Source organism: Entelurus aequoreus, linkage group LG05 (genome assembly GCF_033978785.1).
Source record: "Entelurus aequoreus isolate RoL-2023_Sb linkage group LG05, RoL_Eaeq_v1.1, whole genome shotgun sequence".
Classification (NCBI taxonomy): Eukaryota; Metazoa; Chordata; class Actinopteri; order Syngnathiformes; family Syngnathidae; genus Entelurus; species Entelurus aequoreus.
In genome coordinates, this window is record NC_084735.1 from 13,538,910 (window position 1) to 13,565,405 (window position 26,496).

General features: G+C 38.9%; 1 protein-coding gene across 5 annotated transcripts in view; it reads left to right on the forward strand.

Moving 5' to 3' along the window:
* pleca (plectin a) overlaps window positions 1-26,496 on the forward strand; it is a 171,472-nt gene that overhangs the window by 53,861 nt on the left and 91,115 nt on the right. The window lies entirely within an intron of this gene.

The following is a 26,496-nucleotide window of genomic DNA, read 5'->3' on the forward strand; positions in this document are numbered from 1 at the left end:
TTGCGTTTAATAGCCAACCGGGGGTCTTAAATCACTCTCCGTAAAACGTGGTCAGGAATGTGCTTCGGTCTTGGAGTGACCACTCTTACCTCAGAATGTTGGAGTTGTTTCGGGTTCTCTCCGTTTGGGTTTGGTGCTGGTAAATCATCTTTTCTTCTTCATGTGTGACGGGGGAAAAACTCCTTTTGATCTCTTTGACATTCTTGACTTTTCCCCAGACTTTGTGAGTCATGTAGCCACATTTTGTTTACTTTTTGATCCTCAAGTCAGGGATTGTTTTGACTTTGTGGCTGTTGATTAGACACAACTTTTGACTGGTGGTTCTCAAGTGGTGGATCGCAACCCAGAAGTGGGCCAAAGACCGGTTCTGGGCGGACAGTAGAGATGGGTGTGCTGACCAAAGTCCGTCTGATTTTCCATGTCAAAAAAAGCAAGCATGCCTAATAAAAAACACTTGAATGTACGCTAAGGCTCCAATTTTCAAAGTTTGCTATCTCTACGCTAATTTACAATGGATTTGCCATAGACATGCTACAGATTAACATTAGCGATTTTACATGGCGATTCCAATTTTCAAAATGTGCTAGCTCGACGCTAATTAACAATGGATTTGCCATTGACATGCTACAGATTAACATTAGCTATTTTACATGGCATTTTCAAAAATGTGCTAGCTCGACGCTAATTTACATTGGATTTGCCATAGAAATGTTGCAGATCAACTAGCAATTTTACGTGGCAATTCAAATTTTCTAAAAGTGCTAGCTCGAAGCTAATTTACACTGGATTTGCCATAGACATGCTACAGATTAACATTAGCTACTTTACATGGCATTTTCAAAAATGTGCTAGCTCGATGCTAATTTACATTGGATTTGCCATAGAAATGTTGCAGATCAACATTAGCAATTTTACGTGGCAATTCAAATTTTCTAAAAGTGCTAGCTCGAAGCTAATTTACACTGGATTTGCCATAGACATGCTACAGATTAACATTAGCTACTTTACATGGCATTTTCAAAAATGTGCTAGCTCGACGCTAATTTACATTGGATTTGCCATAGAAATGTTGCAGATTAACATTAGCGATTTTACGTGGCAATTCCAATTTTCTAAATGTGCTAGCTCGACACTAATTTACACTGGATTTGCCATAGACATGCTACAGATTAACATTAGCAATTTTACATGGCGATTCCAATTTTCTAAATGTGTTAGCTTGATGCTAATTAACATTGGATTTGCCATAGACATGCTACAGATTAACAGTAGTGATTTTACATGGCATTTTCAAAATGTGCTAGCTCGAATCTATGGATTACATTTGTATCATAGGTATCGTTCGCAAAGTTACAAATGAGCGTTGGTATTAAAATGCTAACGGTTGGTTATACGCAGTTAGCATGCTGACCAGATGGCTTCGAGTAACAAAAAAATATGGGCAAAAAATAGAGCTAGCATGCTATCTATACGATGCTAAAAATGGCAGGCAACACTGAGGTGGAAAAAAAGATAGCATGCTAAAGTTAGCATGCTAAAATACTACCTAAGTACCAAAATATATTAAATATATGTTTTTGTTGACTGTACTACTAAGTTGCGTGAAAGGGGAAACTAATCTATGGATGGCACGCCATGAGGTTTGGCTGGGTTTTGGACGGGCGTGGTCTATGGTGCCGTGTAGTACTTGGTACTTGGTACTTGGTACGGCAGTGTGGCGTCGCCACGCTATGCGAAAATGAAAATGAGAGGATGGCACGCTTCCACCAGCGTCTTTTTAAAGCAAATTATGGGCACAAGAATCCCAGTCCCAAGTCAAGATGTTCCAGACTTGTTGTATTTTTGGCCCCCGTCTGCGACCACGGTCCCTCCCCGAGGAGGTCTGCTGTAGCGGAGCACACAGGCGCGCTTGTCTTCCTGCTCGGGAAGCAGTGACTGTTGGTGGTGACATGTGAACACACACGCAGATGGAAATGATTTAGTCCCATTTCTGGTTGGAAGATGGGGTTTACATTACCACTGGTGACCACAGGGGGTGCTAGTGAGTCAGGGAAAAGTGTTATTTGCCTTTGCCATGCTACAGATTAACATTAGCACTTTTACATGGCGGTATCCATTTTCCAAATGTGCTAGCTTGACGCTAATTTACATTGGATTTGCCATTGATATGCTACAAATTAACATTAGCGATTTTACATGGTGATTTCAATTTTCAAAATGTGCTAGCTTGATGCTAATTAACATTGGAATTGCCATAGACATGCTACAGATTAACATTAGCGATTTTACATGGCGATTTCAATTTTCAAAATGTGCTATCTTGACGCTAATTTACTTTGGATTTGCCTCAGATATGTTGCAGATTATCATTAGCGATTTTAGATGGCAATTTCGATTTTCAAAATGTGCTAGATCTACGCTAATTAACATCGGATTATCCAGAGACATGCTACAGAATAACATTAGCAGTTTTACATGGCAGTATCCATTTTCAAAATGTGCTAGCTCGACGCTAATTTACTTTGGTTTTGCCTTAGATATGTTGCAGATTATCATGAGCGATTTTGAATGGCAATTTCGATTTTCAAAATGTGCTAGATCTACGCTAATTAACATTGGAATTGCCATAGACATGCTACGGATTAACATTAGCAGTTTTATATGGCGTTATCAATTTTCAAAATGTGCTAGCTCGACGCTAATTTACTTTGGATTTGCCATAGATATACTACAGGTTAACATTAGCGATTTTACATAGCAATTTCAAATTTCAAAATGTTCTAGCTTGACGCTAACTAACATTGGAATTGCCATAGACATGCTACAGATTGACATTAGTGATTTTAAATGGCATTTTAAAATTTTAAAATGTGCTAGCTCGACGCTAATTTACTTGGGATTTGCCTTGGATATGTTGCAGATTATCATTAGCGATTTGAGATGGCAATTTCGATTTTCAAAATGTGCTAGATCTACGCTAATTAACATCGGACTGTCCAGAGACATGCTACGGATTAACATTAGCAGTTTTACATGGCGGTATCCATTTTCAAAATGTGCTAGCTCGACGCTAATTTACTTTGGATTTGCCTTAGATATGCTACAGAGTAACATTAGTGGTTTGACACGCCAATTTCAATTTTTAAAATAGGTTAGCTCGACGCTAATTTACATTGGATTGGCCATAGACATGCTACAGAGTAACATTAGCGATTTTACATGGCGATTTCAACGCCTCCAAAGCTGGCGGCTATTGTCCCTCCACAGTTTGAAGTCTCTTCCAAAACACTAATATTCTTGTAAGTAGTATCACTGGAAGACGAGGACTAGCTAAACATGCTAAAGTACACACTATAGGAGGACATGCTGACCGCTGGTGACCACAGGGGGTGCTAGTGAGTCAGGAAAAAGTGTTGTTTTTTTTTTGCTTTTGCCATTCTACAGATTAACATTAGCAGTTTTACATGGCGGTATCAATTTTCAAAATGTGCTAGCTCGACGCTAATTTACTTTGGCGACCCCAAAAGGGACAAGCGGTAGAAAATGGACGGATGGATGTTGCAGATTATCATTAGCGATTTTAGATGGCAATTTCGATTTTCAAAATGTGATAGATCTATGCTCATTAACATTGGAATTGCTATAGACATGCTACAGATTGACATTAGTGATTTTAGATGGCATTTTCACCTTTTTTAAAATGTGCTGGCTCGACGCTAATTTACTTTGGATTTGCCTTGGATATGTTGCAGATTATCATTAGCGATTTTACATGGCAATTTCAATTTCCAAAATGTGCTAGATCTACGCTAATTAACATCGGATTGTCCAGAGACATGCTACAGATTAGCATTAGCGGTTTTACGTGCCGCTTTCAATTTTTAAAAATGTGCTAGCTCAAAGCTAATTTACATTAGATTGACCATATCCATGCTACAGAGTAACATTAGCGATTTTACATGGCGATTTCAACGGCGGCTATTGTCCCTCCACAGTTTGAAGTCTCTTCCAAATCACTAATATTCTTGTAAGTAGTATCACTGGAAGACGAGGACTAGCTAAACATGCTAAATCACACAACATGCTAACCGCTAAACTGAAACTCTTGACCGTAAACAGAGGTGTGTGGATGTATACCAGTAAAGATAACATCAGTATATAGTGGTGATCAATATTAAAAATACTAGTAAAATAAAACCCAAGCCTTGCTTTTAATGAATACCCAGGCTTACTTTGCTACTGTATTTCACTGTTGGTCATCATGGTGGTTTTGTGAGGTGCTACTTTGTGACAAAACCCTGCTTTAGAGTTTTACTTGGTGACAAAACCCTGCTTTAGAGTTTTACTTGGTGACAAAACCCTGCTTTAGAATTTTACTTTGTGACAAAACCCTGCTTTAGAGTTTTACTTTGTGACAAAGTGACTGCTTTAGAGTTTTACTTGGTGACTAAAAGGCTGCTTTAGAGTTTTACTTGGTGACTAAACCCTGCTTTAGAGTTTTACTTGGTGACAAAGTGACTGCTTTAGAGTTTTACTTGGTGACTAAAAGGCTGCTTTAGAGTTTTACTTGGTGACTAAACCCTGCTTTAGAGTTTTACTTGGTGACAAAACCCTGCTTTAGAGTTTTACTTGGTGACAAAACCCTGCTTTAGAGTTTTACTTGGTGACAAAACTCTGCTTTAGAGTTTTACTTGGTGACAAAACCCTGCTTTAGAGTTTTACTTGGTGACAAAACCCTGCTGTAGAGTTTTACTTGGTGACTAAACCCTGCTTTAGAGTTTTACTTGGTGACAAAGTGACTGCTTTAGAAATTTACTTGGTGACTAAACCCTGCTTTAGAGTTTTACTTGGTGACTAAACCCTGCTTTAGAGTTTTACTTGGTGACAAAGTGACTGCTTTAGAGTTTTACTTGGTGACAAAACCCTGCTTTAGAGTTTTACTTGGTGACAAAACCCTGCTTTAGAGTTTTACTTGGTGACAAAGTGACTGCTTTAGAGTTTTACTTGGTGACAAAGTGACTGCTTTAGAGTTTTAATTGGTGACTAAACCCTGCTTTAGAGTTTTACTTGGTGACAAAACCCTGCTTTAGAGTTTTACTTGGTGACAAAACCCTGCTTTAGAGTTTTACTTGGTGACAAAACCCTGCTTTAGAGTTTTACTTGGTGACAAAACCCTGCTTTAGAGTTTTACTTGGTGACAAAACCCTGCTGTAGAGTTTTACTTGGTGACTAAACCCTGCTTTAGAGTTTTACTTGGTGACAAAGTGACTGCTTTAGAAATTTACTTGGTGACTAAACCCTGCTTTAGAGTTTTACTTGGTGACTAAACCCTGCTTTAGAGTTTTACTTGGTGACAAAGTGACTGCTTTAGAGTTTTACTTGGTGACAAAACCCTGCTTTAGAGTTTTACTTGGTGACAAAACCCTGCTTTAGAGTTTTACTTGGTGACAAAGTGACTGCTTTAGAGTTTTACTTGGTGACAAAGTGACTGCTTTAGAGTTTTACTTGGTGACTAAACCCTGCTTTAGAGTTTTACTTGGTGACAAAACCCTGCTTTAGAGTTTTCTTGGTGACAAAGTGACTGCTTTAGAGTTTTGCTTAGTGACAAAACCCTGCTTTAGAGTTTTACTTGGTGACTAAACCCTGCTTTAGAGTTTTACTTGGTGACTAAACCCTGCTTTAGAGTTTTACTTGGTGACAAAGTGACTGCTTTAGAGTTTTACTTGGTGACAAAGTGACTGCTTTAGAGTTTTACTTGGTGACAAAGTGACTGCTTTAGAGTTTTACTTGGTGACAAAGTGACTGCTTTAGAGTTTTACTTGGTGACAAAACCCTGCTTTAGAGTTTTCTTGGTGACAAAGTGACTGCTTTAGAGTTTTGCTTAGTGACAAAACCCTGCTTTAGAGTTTTACTTGGTGACTAAACCCTGCTTTAGAGTTTTACTTGGTGACTAAACCCTGCTTTAGAGTTTTACTTGGTGACAAAGTGACTGCTTTAGAGTTTTACTTGGTGACAAAGTGACTGCTTTAGAGTTTTACTTGGTGACAAAGTGACTGCTTTAGAGTTTTACTTGGTGACAAAGTGACTGCTTTAGAGTTTTACTTGGTGAAAAAACCCTGCTTTAGAGTTTTACTTGGTGACAAAACCCTGCTTTAGAGTTTTACTTGGTGACAAAACCCTGCTTTAGAGTTTTACTTGGTGACAAAACCCTGCTTTAGAGTTTTACTTGGTGACAAAACCCTGCTTTAGAGTTTTACTTGGTGACAAAACCCTGCTTTAGAGTTTTACTTGGTGACAAAACCCTGCTTTAGAGTTTTACTTGGTGACAAAACCCTGCTTTAGAGTTTTACTTGGTGACTAAACCCTGCTTTAGAGTTTTACTTGGTGACAAAGTGACTGCTTTAGAGTTTTACTTGGTGACTAAACCCTGCTTTAGAGTTTTACTTGGTGACTAAACCCTGCTTCAGAGTTTTACTTGGTGACAAAGTGACTGCTTTAGAGTTTTACTTGGTGACTAAACCCTGCTTTAGAGTTTTACTTGGTGACTAAACCCTGCTTTAGAGTTTTACTTGGTGACAAAGTGACTGCTTTAGAGTTTTACTTGGTGACTAAACCCTGCTTTAGAGTTTTACTTGGTGACAAAACCCTGCTTTAGAGTTTTACTTGGTGACAAAGTGACTGCTTTAGAGTTTTACTTGGTGACAAAGTGACTGCTTTAGAGTTTTACTTGGTGACTAAACCCTGCTTTAGAGTTTTACTTGGTGACAAAACCCTGCTTTAGAGTTTTCTTGGTGACAAAGTGACTGCTTTAGAGTTTTGCTTAGTGACAAAACCCTGCTTTAGAGTTTTACTTGGTGACAAAGTGACTGCTTTAGAGTTTTACTTGGTGACAAAGTGACTGCTTTAGAGTTTTACTTGGTGACAAAACCCTGCTTTAGAGTTTTACTTGGTGACAAAACCCTGCTTTAGAGTTTTACTTGGTGACTAAACCCTGCTTTAGAGTTTTACTTGGTGACTAAACCCTGCTTTAGAGTTTTACTTGGTGACAAAGTGACTGCTTTAGAGTTTTACTTGGTGACAAAGTGACTGCTTTAGAGTTTTACTTGGTGACAAAACCCTGCTTTAGAGTTTTACTTGGTGACAAAACCCTGCTTTAGAGTTTTACTTTGTGACAAAACCCTGCTTTAGAGTTTTACTTGGTGACTAAACCCTGCTTTAGAGTTTTACTTGGTGACTAAAAGGCTGCTTTAGAGTTTTACTTGGTGACAAAGTGACTGCTTTGGAGTTTTACTTGGTGACTAAAAGGCTGCTTTAGAGTTTTACTTGGTGACTAAACCCTGCTTTCGAGTTTTACTTGGTGACTAAACCCTGCTTTAGAGTTTTACTTGGTGACTAAACCCTGCTTTAGAGTTTTACTTGGTGACAAAGTGACTGCTTTAGAGTTTTACTTGGTGACTAAACCCTGCTTTAGAGTTTTACTTGGTGACAAAACCCTGCTTTAGAGTTTTACTTGGTGACAAAACCCTGCTTTAGAGTTTTACTTGGTGACAAAACCCTGCTTTAGAGTTTTACTTGGTGATTAAACCCTGCTTTAGAGTTTTACTTGGTGACTAAAAGGCTGCTTTAGAGTTTTACTTGGTGACTAAACCCTGCTTTCAAGTTTTACTTGGTGACTAAACCCTGCTTTAGAGTTGTACTTGGTGACTAAACCCTGCTTTAGAGTTTTACTTGGTGACAAAGTGACTGCTTTAGAGTTTTACTTGGTGACTAAACCCTGCTTTAGAGTTTTACTTGGTGACAAAACCCTGCTTTAGAGTTTTACTTGGTGACAAAACCCTGCTTTAGAGTTTTACTTGGTGACAAAACCCTGCTTTAGAGTTTTACTTGGTGACTAAACCCTGCTTTAGAGTTTTACTTGGTGACTAAAAGGCTGCTTTAGAGTTTTACTTGGTGACTAAACCCTGCTTTAGAGTTTTACTTGGTGACTAAACCCTGCTTTAGAGTTTTACTTGGTGACTAAACCCTGCTTTAGAGTTTTACTTGGTGACAAAGTGACTGCTTTAGAGTTTTACTTGGTGACTAAACCCTGCTTTAGAGTTTTACTTGGTGACAAAACCCAGCTTTAGAGTTTTACTTGGTGACAAAGTGACTGCTTTAGAGTTTTACTTGGTGACAAAACCCTGCTTTAGAGTTTTACTTGGTGACTAAACCCTGCTTTAGAGTTTTACTTGGTGACTAAAAGGCTGCTTTAGAGTTTTACTTGGTGACAAAGTGACTGCTTTAGAGTTTTACTTGGGGACTAAACCCTGCTTTAGAGTTTTACTTGGTGACTAAACCCTGCTTTAGAGTTTTACTTGGTGACTAAACCCTGCTTTAGAGTTTTACTTGGTGACAAAACCCTGCTTTAGAGTTTTACTTGGTGACAAAACCCTGCTTTAGAGTTTTACTTGGTGACTAAACCCTGCTTTAGAGTTTTACTTGGTGACTAAACCCTGCTTTAGAGTTTTACTTGGTGACTAAACCCTGCTTTAGAGTTTTACTTGGTGACTAAAAGGCTGCTTTAGAGTTTTACTTGGTGACTAAACCCTGCTTTAGAGTTTTACTTGGTGACTAAACCCTGCTTTAGAGTTTTACTTGGTGACTAAACCCTGCTTTAGAGTTTTACTTGGTGACTAAAAGGCTGCTTTAGAGTTTTACTTGGTGACTAAACCCTGCTTTAGAGTTTTACTTGGTGACTAAACCCTGCTTTAGAGTTTTACTTGGTGACTAAAAGGCTGCTTTAGAGTTTTACTTGGTGACTAAAAGGCTGCTTTAGAGTTTTACTTGGTGACTAAAAGGCTGCTTTAGAGGGTGCAGCAGTGATTCCGGCTAACGTAAGCTAACTGGATAATGTTTAACATGAAAACATTCAGCTGTGTTTCATTTTCAATATGGCCTCCAGATGCTTGGACTGCTACTGTCTTCTTGGTCCGGGACCACCCTCGGGGGTCTTTCTCTGAGGAACTCCTTTGGACATGTTTGTGTCTGCGACTGCTTTTAGAACCTTTCATCCGCCATTTCTCCTTTTAACCTTTCCTTAAACCAATTATCCATTTTAACCAATTAGCCTGATTAATCCATCCATCCATCTTCTTCCGCTTATCCGAGGTGGGGTTGCGGGGGCCGCAGCCTAAGCAGGGAAGCCCAGACTTCTCTCTCCCCAGCCACTTGGTCCAGCTCCTCCCTGGGGATCCTGAGGCGTTCCCAGGCCAGCCGGGAGACATAGTCTTCCCAACGTGTCCTGGGTCTTCCCCGTGGCCTCCTACCGGTCGGACGTGCCCTAAACACCTCCCTAGGGAGGCGTTCGGGTGGCATCCTGACCAATCAATCGATCAATCAATGTTTATTTATATAGCCCTAAATCACAAGTGTCTCAAAGGGCTGCACAAGCCACAACGACATCCACGGTTCAGCGCCCGCATCAGGGCAAGGAAAAACTCACAACCCAGTGGGGCGTCTATGAGAAACCTTGGAGAGGACCGCAGATGTGGGTACCCCCCCCCCCCTTCCTCTAGGGGAGACCGGATGCAATGGACGTCGAGTGGGTCTGGCATAATATTGTGAAAGTCCAGTCCATAGTGGATCTAACATAATAGTGAGAGTCCAGTCCATAGTGGATCTAACATAATAGTGTGAGAGTCCAGTCCATAGTGGATCTAACATAATATTGTGAGAGTCCAGTCCATAGTGGATCTAACATAATAGTGTGAGAGTCCAGTCCATAGTGGATCTAACATAATAGTGTGAGTCCAGTCCATAGTGGATCTAACATAATAGTGTGAGAGTCCAGTCCATAGTGGATCTAACATAATAGTGTGAGAGTCCAGTCCATAGTGGATCTAACATAATAGTGTGAGAGTCTAGTCCATAGTGGATCTAACATAATAGTGTGAGAGTCCAGTCCATAGTGGATCTAACATAATAGTGTGAGAGTCTAGTCCATAGTGGTTCTAACATAATAGTGAGAGTCCAGTCCATAGTGGTTCTAACATAATAGTGAGAGTCCAGTCCATAGTGGATCTAACATAATAGTGTGAGAGTCCAGTCCGTAGTGGATCTAACATAATAGTGTGAGAGTCTAGTCCATAGTGGTTCTAACATAATAGTGAGAGTCCAGTCCATAGTGGTTCTAACATAATAGTGAGAGTCCAGTCCATAGTGGATCTAACATAATAGTGTGAGAGTCCAGTCCATAGTGGATCTAACATAATATTGTGAAAGTCCAGTCCATAGTGGATCTAACATAATAGTGAGAGTCCAGTCCATAGTGGATCTAACATAATAGTGAGAGTCCAGTCCATAGTGGATCTAACATAATAGTGTGAGAGTCCAGTCCATAGTGGATCTAACATAATAGTGTGAGTCCAGTCCATAGTGGATCTAACATAATAGTGTGAGAGTCCAGTCCATAGTGGATCTAACATAATAGTGTGAGAGTCCAGTCCATAGTGGATCTAACATAATAGTGTGAGAGTCTAGTCCATAGTGGTTCTAACATAATAGTGAGAGTCCAGTCCATAGTGGTTCTAACATAATAGTGAGAGTCCAGTCCATAGTGGATCTAACATAATAGTGTGAGAGTCCAGTCCGTAGTGGATCTAACATAATAGTGTGAGAGTCTAGTCCATAGTGGTTCTAACATAATAGTGAGAGTCCAGTCCATAGTGGTTCTAACATAATAGTGAGAGTCCAGTCCATAGTGGATCTAACATAATAGTGAGAGTCCAGTCCATAGTGGATCTAACATAATAGTGTGAGAGTCCAGTCCATAGTGGATCTAACATAATATTGTGAAAGTCCAGTCCATAGTGGATCTAACATAATAGTGAGAGTCCAGTCCATAGTGGATCTAACATAATAGTGAGAGTCCAGTCCATAGTGGATCTAACATAATAGTGTGAGAGTCCAGTCCATAGTGGATCTAACATAATAGTGTGAGTCCAGTCCATAGTGGATCTAACATAATAGTGTGAGAGTCCAGTCCATAGTGGATCTAACATAATAGTGTGAGAGTCCAGTCCATAGTGGATCTAACATAATAGTGTGAGAGTCTAGTCCATAGTGGATCTAACATAATAGTGTGAGAGTCCAGTCCATAGTGGATCTAACATAATAGTGTGAGAGTCTAGTCCATAGTGGTTCTAACATAATAGTGAGAGTCCAGTCCATAGTGGTTCTAACATAATAGTGAGAGTCCAGTCCATAGTGGATCTAACATAATAGTGTGAGAGTCCAGTCCGTAGTGGATCTAACATAATAGTGTGAGAGTCTAGTCCATAGTGGTTCTAACATAATAGTGAGAGTCCAGTCCATAGTGGTTCTAACATAATAGTGAGAGTCCAGTCCATAGTGGATCTAACATAATAGTGTGAGAGTCCAGTCCATAGTGGATCTAACATAATATTGTGAAAGTCCAGTCCATAGTGGATCTAACATAATAGTGAGAGTCCAGTCCATAGTGGATCTAACATAATAGTGAGAGTCCAGTCCATAGTGGATCTAACATAATAGTGTGAGAGTCCAGTCCATAGTGGATCTAACATAATAGTGTGAGTCCAGTCCATAGTGGATCTAACATAATAGTGTGAGAGTCCAGTCCATAGTGGATCTAACATAATAGTGTGAGAGTCCAGTCCATAGTGGATCTAACATAATAGTGTGAGAGTCTAGTCCATAGTGGTTCTAACATAATAGTGAGAGTCCAGTCCATAGTGGTTCTAACATAATAGTGAGAGTCCAGTCCATAGTGGATCTAACATAATAGTGTGAGAGTCCAGTCCGTAGTGGATCTAACATAATAGTGTGAGAGTCTAGTCCATAGTGGTTCTAACATAATAGTGAGAGTCCAGTCCATAGTGGTTCTAACATAATAGTGAGAGTCCAGTCCATAGTGGATCTAACATAATAGTGAGAGTCCAGTCCATAGTGGATCTAACATAATAGTGTGAGAGTCCAGTCCATAGTGGATCTAACATAATATTGTGAAAGTCCAGTCCATAGTGGATCTAACATAATAGTGAGAGTCCAGTCCATAGTGGATCTAACATAATAGTGAGAGTCCAGTCCATAGTGGATCTAACATAATAGTGTGAGAGTCCAGTCCATAGTGGATCTAACATAATAGTGTGAGTCCAGTCCATAGTGGATCTAACATAATAGTGTGAGAGTCCAGTCCATAGTGGATCTAACATAATAGTGTGAGAGTCCAGTCCATAGTGGATCTAACATAATAGTGTGAGAGTCTAGTCCATAGTGGTTCTAACATAATAGTGAGAGTCCAGTCCATAGTGGTTCTAACATAATAGTGAGAGTCCAGTCCATAGTGGATCTAACATAATAGTGTGAGAGTCCAGTCCGTAGTGGATCTAACATAATAGTGTGAGAGTCTAGTCCATAGTGGTTCTAACATAATAGTGAGAGTCCAGTCCATAGTGGTTCTAACATAATAGTGAGAGTCCAGTCCATAGTGGATCTAACATAATAGTGTGAGAGTCCAGTCCATAGTGGATCTAACATAATATTGTGAAAGTCCAGTCCATAGTGGATCTAACATAATAGTGAGAGTCCAGTCCATAGTGGATCTAACATAATAGTGAGAGTCCAGTCCATAGTGGATCTAACATAATAGTGTGAGAGTCCAGTCCATAGTGGATCTAACATAATAGTGTGAGTCCAGTCCATAGTGGATCTAACATAATAGTGTGAGAGTCCAGTCCATAGTGGATCTAACATAATAGTGTGAGAGTCCAGTCCATAGTGGATCTAACATAATAGTGTGAGAGTCTAGTCCATAGTGGTTCTAACATAATAGTGAGAGTCCAGTCCATAGTGGTTCTAACATAATAGTGAGAGTCCAGTCCATAGTGGATCTAACATAATAGTGTGAGAGTCCAGTCCGTAGTGGATCTAACATAATAGTGTGAGAGTCTAGTCCATAGTGGTTCTAACATAATAGTGAGAGTCCAGTCCATAGTGGTTCTAACATAATAGTGAGAGTCCAGTCCATAGTGGATCTAACATAATAGTGAGAGTCCAGTCCATAGTGGATCTAACATAATAGTGTGAGAGTCTAGTCCATAGTGGTTCTAACATAATAGTGAGAGTCCAGTCCATAGTGGTTCTAACATAATAGTGAGAGTCCAGTCCATAGTGGATCTAACATAATAGTGAGAGTCCAGTCCATAGTGGATCTAACATATTAGTGAGAGTCCAGTCCATAGTGGATCTAGCATATTAGTGTGAGAGTCCAGTCCATAGTGGATCTAACATAATAGTGAGAGTCCAGTCCATAGTGGATCTAACATAATAGTGTGAGAGTCCAGTCCGTAGTGGATCTAACATAATAGTGTGAGAGTCTAGTCCATAGTGGTTCTAACATAATAGTGAGAGTCCAGTCCATAGTGGATCTAACATATTAGTGAGAGTCCAGTCCATAGTGGATCTAGCATATTAGTGTGAGAGTCCAGTCCATAGTGGATCTAACATAATAGTGAGAGTCCAGTCCATAGTGGATCTAACATAATAGTGAGAGTCCAGTCCATAGTGGATCTAACATATTAGTGAGAGTCCAGTCCATAGTGGATCTAATATAATAGTGTGAGAGTCTAGTCCATAGTGGTTCTAACATAATATTGTGAGAGTCCAGTCCATAGTTGTTCTAACATAATAGTGAGAGTCCAGTCCATAGTGGATCTAACATAATAGTGAGAGTCCAGTCCATAGTGGATCTAACATAATAATGAGAGTCCAGTCCATAGTGGATCTAACATATTAGTGAGAGTCCAGTCCATAGTGGGGCCAGCAGGACACCATCCCGAGCGGAGATGGGTCAGCAGTGCAGACTTGTCCCCAACCGATGCACATGCAAGCGGTCCACCCCGGGTCCCGACTCTGGACAGCCAGCACTTCATCCTTGGCCACCGGACCAGACGCCCGAACCACCTCATCTGGCTCCTCTCCATGTGGAGGAGCAGCAGGTTTACTTTGAGTTCCCCCCGGATGACAGAGCTTCTCACCCTATCTCTAAGGGAGAGACCCGCCACCCGGCGATGGAAACTCATTTGGGCCGCTTGTACCCGTGATCTTGTCCTTTCGGTCACAACCCAAAGCTCATAACCATAGGTGAGGATGGGAACGTAGATGGACCGGTAAATTGAGAGCTTTGCCTTCCGGCTCAGCTCCTTCTTCACCACAACGGATCGATACAGCGTCCGCATTACTGAAGACGCCGCACTGATCCGCCTGTCCATCTCACCATCCACTCTTCCCTCACTCGTGAACAAGACTCCAAGGTACTTGAACTCCTCCACTTGGGGCAAGATCTCCTCCCCAACCCGGGGATGGCACTCCACCCTTTTCCGGGCGAGAACCATGGACTCTGACTTGGAGGTGCTGATTAATCAATTAGCCTTATCGCCGCGCGGTTATTTCCTCCCGATGTGATTTGCTAACGACTTGAGCGGTGGCCTTGTCATTTTCAATCAGGCGGGACAACAAGCAGGCCCGCACATGCCCAGACCGTTACCTTTGGAAGTCTAGAACCTTCTTATTGTCGTCCGTTATGACGGTAGTTCCTCAACTTACCAGCTCAATTGGTTCTGTGACGGAGCTCTTAACCTCAAAACACTTCTAAATTATAAGTAGACGCAGACACGAGAAATTGGGCCGCCATCTTGAAGTGGTGATGAGGAGCCGGCGAGCAGCCTAAACTGACAGTTGACAGGTAGAAAACAAAGATGCTAAACTGACAGTTGACAGGTAGAAAACAAAGATGCTAAACTGACAGCTTACAAACACAAAGATGCTAAACTGACAGTTGAGAGGTAGAAAACAAAGATGCTAAACTGGCAGTTGACCGGTAGAAAACAAAGATGATAAACTGACAGTTGACAGGTAGAAAACAAAGATGCTAAACTGACAGTTGACAGGTTGAAAACAAAGATGCTAAACTGGCAGTTGACAGGTAGAAAACAAAGATGCTAAACTGACAGTTGACAGGTACAAAACAAAGATGCTAAACTGACAGTTGACAAAAACAAAGATGCTAAACTGACAGTTGACAAAAACAAAGATGCTAAACTGACAGTTGAGAGGTAGAAAACAAAGATGCTAAACTGGCAGTTGACAAAAACAAAGATGCTAAACTGACAGTTGACAAAAACAAAGATGCTAAACTGACAGTTGACAAAAACAAAGATGCTAAACTGACAGTTGAGAGGTAGAAAACAAAGATGCTAAACTGACAGTTGACAAAAACAAAGATGCTAAACTGACAGTTGACAAAAACAAAGATGCTAAACTGACAGTTGAGAGGTAGAAAACAAAGATGCTAAACTGACAGTTGACAAAAACAAAGATGCTAAACTGGCAGTTGACAGGTAGAAAACATAGATGCTAAACTGACAGTTGACAAAAACAAAGATGCTAAACTGACAGTTGAGAGGTAGAAAACAAAGATGCTAAACTGACAGTTGACAAAAACAAAGATGCTAAACTGACAGTTGAGAGGTAGAAAACAAAGATGCTAAACTGACAGTTGACAAAAACAAAGATGCTAAACTGGCAGTTGACAGGTAGAAAACATAGATGCTAAACTGACAGTTGACAAAAACAAAGATGCTAAACTGACAGTTGACAAAAACAAAGATGCTAAACTGACAGTTGAGAGGTAGAAAACAAAGATGCTAAACTGACAGTTGACAAAAACAAAGATGCTAAACTGGCAGTTGACAAAAACAAAGATGCTAAACTGGCAGTTGACAGGTAGAAAACATAGATGCTAAAGTGACAGTTGACAGGTAGAAAACAAAGATGCTAAACTGACAGCTGACAGGTAAAAAACAAAGATGCTAAACTGACAGTTGACAGGTAGAAAACAAAGATGCTAAAGTGACAGTTGACAGGTAGAAAACAAAGATGCTAAACTGACAGCTGACAGGTAGAAAACAAAGATGCTAAACTGACAGTTGACAGGTAGAAAACAAAGATGCTAAAGTGACAGTTGACAGGTAGAAAACAAAGATGCTAAACTGACAGCTGACAGGTAAAAAACAAAGATGCTAAACTGACAGTTGACAGGTAGAAAACAAAAATGCTAAACTGACAGTTGACAGGTAGAAAACAAAGATGCTAAACTGGCAGTTGACAGGTAGAAAACAAAGATGCTAAACTGACAGTTGACAGGTAGAAAACAAAGATGCTAAACTGACAGTTGACAGGTAGAAAACAAAAATGCTAAACTGACAGTTGACAGGTAGAAAACAAAGATGCTAAACTGGCAGTTGACAGGTAGAAAACAAAGATGCTAAACTGACAGTTGACAGGTAGAAAACAAAGATGCTAAACTGACAGCTGACAAAAACAAAGATGCTAAACTGACAGTTGACAAAAATAAAGATGCTAAACTGACAGTTGAGAGGTAGAAAACAAAGATGCTAAACTGACAGTTGACAAAAACAAAGATGCTAAACTGACAGTTGAGAGGTAGAAAACATAGATGCTAAAGTGACAGTTGACAGGTAGAAAACAACGATGCTAAACTGACAGCTGACAGGTAAAAAACAAAGATGCTAAACTGACAGTTGACAGGTAGAAAACAAAGATGCTGAAGTGACAGTTGACAGGTAGAAAACAAAGATGCTAAACTGACAGTTGACAGGTACAAAACAAAGATGCTAAACTGACAGTTGACAGGTAGAAAACAAAGATGCTAAACTGACAGTTGACAGGTAGAAAACAAAGATGCTAAACTGACAGTTGACAGGTAGAAAACAAAGATGCTAAACTGACAGTTGACAGGTAGAAAACAAAGATGCTAAACTGACAGTTGACAGGTAGAAAACAAAAATGCTAAACTGACAGTTGACAGGTAGAAAACAAAGATGCTAAACTGGCAGTTGACAGGTAGAAAACAAAGATGCTAAACTGACAGTTGACAGGTAGAAAACAAAGATGCTAAACTGACAGCTGACAAAAACAAAGATGCTAAACTGACACTTGACAAAAATAAAGATGCTAAACTGACAGTTGAGAGGTAGAAAACAAAGATGCTAAACTGACAGTTGACAAAAACAAAGATGCTAAACTGACAGTTGAGAGGTAGAAAACAAAGATGCTAAACTGACAGTTGACAAAAACAATGATGCTAAACTGACAGTTGAGAGGTAGAAAACATAGATGCTAAAGTGACAGTTGACAGGTAGAAAACAACGATGCTAAACTGACAGCTGACAGGTAAAAAACAAAGATGCTAAACTGACAGTTGACAGGTAGAAAACAAAGATGCTGAAGTGACAGTTGACAGGTAGAAAACAAAGATGCTACCAAACGGGACAAGCGGTAGAAAATGGATGGATGGATGGATGGATTGCTAAGCTAGTAGCACATACTTGATGCTAGCACACGACCTGTTATTGATACGTGTCCTAGGTTGGACCTTGTTGGTCCGGCGGACGCTCATGTTTTCCAGGCAGACGGCGCAGCGGTGCAGTAAGTGGCACATAGTGGTGCAACATGTGGTAGTGCCCCCACCCCTTTGTGTGTGTGTGTGCGTGGTGTGTGTGTGTGTGTTTGTGTGTGTGTGTGTAGGTTTTACGCGGCACGACAAAGCGGCCGCGTGAGAGTGCCGCCATGGAGGCGCAGCGTAGCCGAGACTTTATGGAGGTCCTCATTCAGAACGGTCAAGGTAGGACACTTGACCGCCGAGAGGTGTCAGCACACGCAAGAGGACACCGGCTGTGTGTGTGTGTGTGTGTGAGCGCTCCATCTGCCTTTTTAAGAGTCTTTTTACAGGAAATGGGCTTTTCATTGACTTTGCCGGCCGGTGTGGGTGCAGCTGTATCGTGTGTTTCCTGGTAATGAGACGAGAGGACTGGGAAATGACACCCAGATGAGTGATGTTGGTAACACCGGCTGTAGCAACTCGCCGTCTCACGATGCTAATTTTGGGGCAAATGTTGAAGCAAAATGTGGCAAAAAAAAAAAAAAAAAGGTTTAAAAGATCTGCGCTAAAGTGTTTTTAGCGAACACGCAGCAATGAAAACATTAGGAATGCTACGCTAACGGTGGCAACACTGACGCAGCAATTACTGTTACTAATTATGCTGTTGTGCTAACAGTTAGCATGTGTCAAACTAAAGTATACAGCTGCCAAAATTGGCTAAGAAAGCTAGCATGCCAATGTTAGCATGTGTCCAATATCATGTTATATGACCTTAAGGTGTGCAGCTGCAAAATTGGCTTTTGGAAGCTAGCATGCTAACGTTAGCATGTGTCAAATATCACGTTGTATGACCTTAAGGTGTGCAGCTGCAAAATTTGTTTTTAAAGCTAGCATGCTAATGTTAGCATGTGTTAAGTATCATGCTGTATGACCTTAAGATGTGCAGCTGCTAAATTAGCTTTTAAAGCTAGTATGCTAATGTTAGCATGTGTCAAGTATCATGCTGTATGACTCCAAGGTGTACAGCTGCAAAATTGGCTATTAAAGCTAGCATGCTAACGTTAGCATGTGTCCAATAACATGTTGTATGACCTTAAGGTGTGCAGCTGAAAAATTGGCTAAGAAAGCTAGCATGCTAACGTTAGCATGTGTCCAATAACATGTTGTATGACCTTAAGGTGTGCAGCTGCAAAATTAGTTTTTAAAGCTAGCATGCTAATGTTAGCATGTGTTAAGTATCATGCTGTATGACTTTAAGATGTGCAGCTGCTAAATTAGCTTTTAAAGCTAGCATGCTAATGTTAGCATGTGTCAAGTATCATGCTGTATGACTCTAAGGTGTACAGCTGCAAAATTGGCTATTAAAGCTAGCATGCTAACGTTAGCATGTGTCCAATAACATGTTGTATGACCTTAAGGTGTGCAGCTGAAAAATTGGCTAAGAAAGCTAGCATGCTAACGTTAGCATGTGTCAAGTATCATGCTATATGACTCGGAGGTGTACAGCTGCCAAAATTTGCTAAGAAAGCTAGCATGCTAACGTTAGCATGTGTCAAGTATCATGTATGACCTTAAGGTGTCCAGCTGCAAAATTGTTTTTTAAAGCTAGCATGCTAACGTTAGCATGTTGTATGACTAAGGTGTACAGCTGCCAAAATTGGCTAAGAAAGCTAGCATGCTAACGTTAGCATGTGTCCAATATCATGTTATATGACCTCAAGGTGTGCAGTTGAAAAATTGGCTGAGATAGCTAGCATGCTAACGTTAGCATGTGTCAAGTATCATGCTGTATGACTCGGAGGTGTATAGCTGCAAAATTGGCTATTAAAGCTAGCATGCTAACGTTAGCACGTGTCAAGCATCTGCTGCAAAAATGTGAGTCTCTCACACGTTTTTTTTTAAAACTGAACTCAGAGGACCAAAGACGGAACCTTGAGGAACACCACTAGTAACTAAAGAAGTTGAACAAATGACAACATTTGATGTAAACAAACTGAAGAAAACCGGAATTTGGTTTGGAACTTGGGAAATTGTTAGTTTGAATGTCCAGGATGTGAGGAATGTGTTGATGTTGGAATGGTTTGAATAGGTTGAAAAATGTGGGAATTGTGTAACTTGGAAAAATGTCCCATTCATTTCAATGGGAACTTCCTGGAAATTTGAGATTTGTGGGAAAATCGGGATTTTTTTGAAAATTATTAAATAGCATAAATGTCCTGAATGATCTGAATTGGTTGGTGTTGGAATTGTTTAAATCGGTCAAGAAATGTTGAAGTAGTGAGAAATTGTATTACGGAATTTTGGGAAAACTGGAAATTTTTTAAGTTCTTAAATCAACTTATTTTTTTATCCTGACTAAGAGGAATGTTTTGACAATGGAACGGTTGAAATGGGTTGAAAAATGTGAAAGGAGTTGGAAATAAGGTTAGACAAAAAAACAGGAATTCCTGGAATTGTATTGAACTTGGAACAATTGTAGTTTTAATTTCCAGGATGAGTGGAATGTGTTGAAGGTGGAATGGTTTGAATGGGTTGAAAAAAAAGAGAACTGTGGAAGTTTGAAAAATGGACAATTAATTTTGAATGGGAAAAATGTCTTTAAAAACTGGGAATTCTAGGAAATCTGGGAATTTTTTGTATAATTGTTGAAAGGGAGCACACAATTCCTGAAAAGACTGAATATTTTGAAGTTGGAACAGTTGGAATAGGATACAAAATGTGGGGAATTGTGCAACTTGGAAAAATATCCCATTCATTTCAATGGGAACTTCCTGGAAATTTGGGAAAAGCGGGATTTTTTTGAATGTCCTGAATGATCTGAATTGGTTGGTGTTGGAATTGTTTAAAACGGTCAAGAAATGCTGAAATAGTAACACTTTTTTAATTGAGAAACGGTTTTATGGAATTTTGGGAAAACCGGGAATTTTTCAAGTTCTTAAACTAATTTCCTTCTTTGTCCTGACTAAGAGGATTGTTTTGACAGTGGTCGGGTTGAAATGTGATGAAAAATGTGAAAGCAGTCATCGTACTAAAAAAGGTTGGAAATATGGGAAACTGGAATTCCTGGAAAATTGTTGAACGTGGAATAACTGTAGTTTGAATTTCCAGGATGGTGGAATGTGTTGAAGGCGGAATGGTTTGAAACAGTTGAAAAATGTGGAAATTGTGGAAGTTTTAAAAATGGTCAATTCATTTTGAATGGGGAAAATGTCCCTAAAAACTGGGAAATCTAGAAAATCCGGGAATTTTTTTATAATTGTTAAAAGGAAGCACACAATTCCTGGACAGAATGAATGTTTTGAAGTTGGAACAATTTGATTTGGATTAAAAAAATGTGTGAGTTGTGGAACTTTGAGAAAATTCCCATTCTTTTCAATGGGAATTTCAAAGACATTTTGGGAAAAGCGGGAATTTCGTGAAAAATGTGAATGTTAGGAATGAGTGGTGTTGGAATTTTTCAAATTGGTCAAGAAATGTTGACGGAACATTTTTTTAAATATTGTGGGAGTTGCGCAACTTGGAAAAATGTCCCAATTATTTCAATGGGAACTTCCTGGAAATTTTGGAATTTGGGAAAAGCGAGATTTTTTAGAAAATTATTAAATAGCATGAATGTCCTGAATGATCTGAATTGGTTGGTGAGGGAATTGTTTAAAACGCTCAAGAAATGCTGAAGTAGTAACACTTTTTTAATTGAGAAATGGTTTTATGGAATTTTGGGAAAACCGGGAATTATTCAAGTTCTTAAACCAATTTCCTTTTTTTTCCTGACTGAAGTTTTGTTTTCCACTGTCAAATGTTTTGACAGTGGAACGGTTGAAATGGGCTGAAAATTGTGAAAGGAGTTGGAAATAAGGTTAGACAAAAAACAGGAATTCCTGGAAATGTACTGAAGTTGGAAACAATTGTAGTTTTAATTTCCAGGATGAGTGGAATGTGTTGAAGGTGAATGGGTTGAAAACAATGGGAATTGTGGAAGTTGAAAAATGGCTAATTCATTTTGAATGGGGAAAATGTCTTTAAAAACTGGAAATTCTAGGAAATCCGGGATTTTTTTTTAAATATAATTGTTAAAGGAGAGTACACAATTCCTGAACAGACTGAATATTTTGAAGTTGGAACAGTTTGAATCGGATTACAAAATGTGGGAGTTGTGGAACTTTGAAAAATGTCCCATTCTTTTCAATGGGAATTTCCTGGAAATTTTGGGAAAAGCTGGAATTTGGGGGGAAAATGCTCAAAAACTTGAATGTTCTGAGTGAGTTGGTGTTGGAATTTTTCAAATCGGTTGAGAAATGTTGACGTAGTAACATTTTTATTGAGAAATGGTATTATGGAAATCCTGGAATTTTGAGAAAACCGGGAATTATTACAGTTCAAGAAACAACTTTGTTTTTTGTCCTGATTAAGAGGAATGTTTTGACTATGGAACGATTGCAATGGGTTGAAAAATGTGGAAGGAGTAGTTGCCAGAAAAAAGGGTGGAAATAGGGTTTGAAAAAACGGGAATTCCTGGAATTTTTTTTAACGTGGAAAAATTATAGTTTGAATTTCCAGGATGGTGGAATGGTTTGAATCGGTTAAAAAATTTGGAAATTGTCGAAGTTTGAAAAATGGCCAATTCATTTTGAATGGGGAAAATGTCCCAGAACACCTGGAATTCTGGGAAATCTGGGAATTTTGGGAATTTGTGAAGAGAAAGCCCGCGATTCCCGAATAGGCTGAACAGTTTGAAGTTGGAACAGTTTGAATGAGGTGAAAAATGTTGTAGTTGTGGAAGTTGAAAAATGGCTAATTCATTTTGAATGGGGAAAATGTCTTTAAAAACTGGAAATTCTAGGAAATCCGGGATTTTTAAAAATATAATTGTTAAAGGAGAGTACACAATTCCTGAACAGACTGAATATTTTGAAGTTGGAACAGTTTGAATCGGATTACAAAATGTGGGAGTTGTGGAACTTTGAAAAATGTCCCATTCTTTTCAATGGGAATTTCCTGGAAATTTCGGGAAAAGCGGGAATTTGGGGGAAAATGCTCAAAAACTTGAATGTTCTGAGTGAGTTGGTGTTGGAATTTTTTAAATCGGTTGAGAAATGTTGACGTAGTAACATTTTTATTGAGAAATTGTGTTATGGAATTCCTGGAATTTTGAGAAAACCGGGAATTTTTACAGTTCAAGAAACAACTTTGTTTTTTGTCCTGATTAAGAGGAATGTTTTGACAGTGGAACGATTGCAATGGGTTGAAAAATGTGGAAGGAGTAGTTGCCAGAAAAAAGGGTGGAAATAGGGTTTGAAAAAACGGGAATTCCTGGAATTTTTTTTAACGTGGAAAAATGATAGTTTGAATTTCCAGGATGGTGGAATGGTGTGAATCGGATGAAAAATTTGGAAATTGTGGAAGTTTGAAAAATGGCCAATTCATTTTGAATGGGGAAAATGTCCCAGAACACCTGGAATTCTGGGAAATCTGGGAATTTTTGGAATTTGTGAAGAGAAAGCCCGCGATTCCCGAATAGGCTGAACAGTTTGAAGTTGGAACAGTTTGAATGAGGTGAAAAATGTTGGAGTTGTGGAAGTTGAAAAATGGCTAATTCATTTTGAATGGGGAAAATGTCTTTAAAAACTGGAAATTCTAGGAAATCCGGGATTTTTAAAAATATAATTGTTAAAGGAGAGTACACAATTCCTGAACAGACTGAATATTTTGAAGTTGGAAGAGTTTGAATCGGATAACAAAATGTGGGAGTTGTGGAACTTTGAAAAATGTCCCATTCTTTTCAATGGGAATTTCCTGGAAATTTCGGGAAAAGCGGGAATTTGGGGGAAAATGCTCAAAAACTTGAATGTTCTGAGTGAGTTGGTGTTGGAATTTTTCAAATCGGTTGAGAAATGTTGACGTAGTAACATTTTTATTGAGAAATAGTGTTATGGAATTCCTGGAATTTTGAGAAAACCGGGAATTTTTACAGTTCAAGAAACAACTTTGTTTTTTGTCCTGATTAAGAGGAAGGTTTTGACAGTGGAACGATTGAAATGGGTTGAAAAATGTGGAAGGAGTAGTTGCCAGAAAAAAGGGTGGAAATAGGGTTTGAAAAAAACGGGAATTCCTGGAATTTTTTTTAACGTGGAAAAATGATAGTTTGAATTTCCAGGATGGTGGAATGGTTTGAATCGGTTGAAAAATTTGGAAATTGTCGAAGTTTGAAAAATGGCCAATTCATTTTGAATGGGGAAAATGTCCCAGAACACCTGGAATTCTGGGAAATCTGGGAATTTTTGGAATTTGTGAAGAGAAAGCCCGCGATTCCCGAATAGGCTGAACAGTTTGAAGTTGGAACAGTTTGAATGAGGTGAAAAATGTTGTAGTTGTGGAAGTTGAAAAATGGCTAATTCATTTTAAATGGGGAAAATGTCTTTAAAAACTGGAAATTCTAGGAAATCCGGGATTTTTTTAAATATAATTGTTAAAGGAGAGTACACAATTCCTGAACAGACTGAATATTTTGAAGTTGGAACAGTTTGAATCGGATTACAAAATGTGGGAGTTGTGGAACTTTGAAAAATTTCCCATTCTTTTCAATGGGAATTTCCTGGAAATTTCGGGAAAAGCGGGAATTTGGGGGAAAATGCTCAAAAACTTGAATGTTCTGAGTGAGTTGGTGTTGGAATTTTTCAAATCGGTTGAGAAATGTTGACGTAGTAACATTTTTATTGAGAAATAGTGTTATGGAATTCCTGGAATTTTGAGAAAACCGGGAATTTTTACAGTTCAAGAAACAACTTTGTTTTTTGTCCTGATTAAGAGGAATGTTTTGACAGTGGAACGATTGCAATGGGTTGAAAAATGTGGAAGGAGTAGTTGCCAGAAAAAAGGGTGGAAATAGGGTTTGAAAAAACGGGAATTCCTGGAATTTTTTTTAACGTGGAAAAATTATAGTTTTAATTTCCAGGATGGTGGAATGGTTTGAATCGGTTAAAAAATTTGGAAATTGTCGAAGTTTGAAAAATGGCCAATTCCTTTTGAATGGGGAAAATGTCCCAGAACACCTGGAATTCTGGGAAATCTGGGAATTTTTGGAATTTGTGAAGAGAAAGCCCGCGATTCCCGAATAGGCTGAACAGTTTGAAGTTGGAACAGTTTGAATGAGGTGAAAAATGTTGTAGTTGTGGAAGTTGAAAAATGGCTAATTCATTTTGAATGGGGAAAATGTCTTTAAAAACTGGAAATTCTAGGAAATCCGGGATTTTTAAAAATATAATTGTTAAAGGAGAGTACACAATTCCTGAACAGACTGAATATTTTGAAGTTGGAACAGTTTGAATCGGATTACAAAATGTGGGAGTTGTGGAACTTTGAAAAATGTCCCATTCTTTTCAATGGGAATTTCCTGGAAATTTCGGGAAAAGCGGGAATTTGGGGGAAAATGCTCAAAAACTTGAATGTTCTGAGTGAGTTGGTGTTGGAATTTTTTAAATCGGTTGAGAAATGTTGACGTAGTAACATTTTTATTGAGAAATAGTGTTATGGAATTCCTGGAATTTTGAGAAAACCGGGAATTTTTACAGTTCAAGAAACAACTTTGTTTTTTGTCCTGATTAAGAGGAATGTTTTGACAGTGGAACGATTGAAATGGGTTGAAAAATGTGGAAGGAGTAGTTGCCAGAAAAAAGGGTGGAAATAGGGTTTGAAAAAAACGGGAATTCCTGGAATTTTTTTTAACGTGGAAAAATGATAGTTTGAATTTCCAGGATGGTGGAATGGTTTGAATCGGTTGAAAAATTTGGAAATTGTCGAAGTTTGAAAAATGGCCAATTCATTTTGAATGGGGAAAATGTCCCAGAACACCTGGAATTCTGGGAAATCTGGGAATTTTTGGAATTTGTGAAGAGAAAGCCCGCGATTCCCGAATAGGCTGAACAGTTTGAAGTTGGAACAGTTTGAATGAGGTGAAAAATGTTGTAGTTGTGGAAGTTGAAAAATGGCTAATTCATTTTAAATGGGGAAAATGTCTTTAAAAACTGGAAATTCTAGGAAATCCGGGATTTTTTTAAATATAATTGTTAAAGGAGAGTACACAATTCCTGAACAGACTGAATATTTTGAAGTTGGAACAGTTTGAATCGGATTACAAAATGTGGGAGTTGTGGAACTTTGAAAAATTTCCCATTCTTTTCAATGGGAATTTCCTGGAAATTTCGGGAAAAGCGGGAATTTGGGGGAAAATGCTCAAAAACTTGAATGTTCTGAGTGAGTTGGTGTTGGAATTTTTCAAATCGGTTGAGAAATGTTGACGTAGTAACATTTTTATTGAGAAATAGTGTTATGGAATTCCTGGAATTTTGAGAAAACCGGGAATTTTTACAGTTCAAGAAACAACTTTGTTTTTTGTCCTGATTAAGAGGAATGTTTTGACAGTGGAACGATTGCAATGGGTTGAAAAATGTGGAAGGAGTAGTTGCCAGAAAAAAGGGTGGAAATAGGGTTTGAAAAAACGGGAATTCCTGGAATTTTTTTTAACGTGGAAAAATTATAGTTTTAATTTCCAGGATGGTGGAATGGTTTGAATCGGTTAAAAAATTTGGAAATTGTCGAAGTTTGAAAAATGGCCAATTCCTTTTGAATGGGGAAAATGTCCCAGAACACCTGGAATTCTGGGAAATCTGGGAATTTTTGGAATTTGGCGATTCCCGAATAGGCTGAACAGTTTGAAGTTGGAACCGTTTGAATGAGGTGAGAAATGTGGGAGTTGTGGAACTTTGAAAAATGTCCCATTCTTTTCAATGGGAATTTCCTGGAAATTTCGGGAAAAGCGGGAATATGCCCCAAAACTTGAATGTTCTCAATCAGTTGCTGTTGGAATTTTTTCAAATCGGTTGACAAATGTTGACGTGGTAACATTTTTATTGAGAAATGGTATTATGGAATTCCTGGAATTCCGCTAGCTTGCTGTTAGCGGTTAGCTACAGTGTATTATAGTGTGTGGTGAAGCATGTTTAGCTATTCCTTCGCCTCCA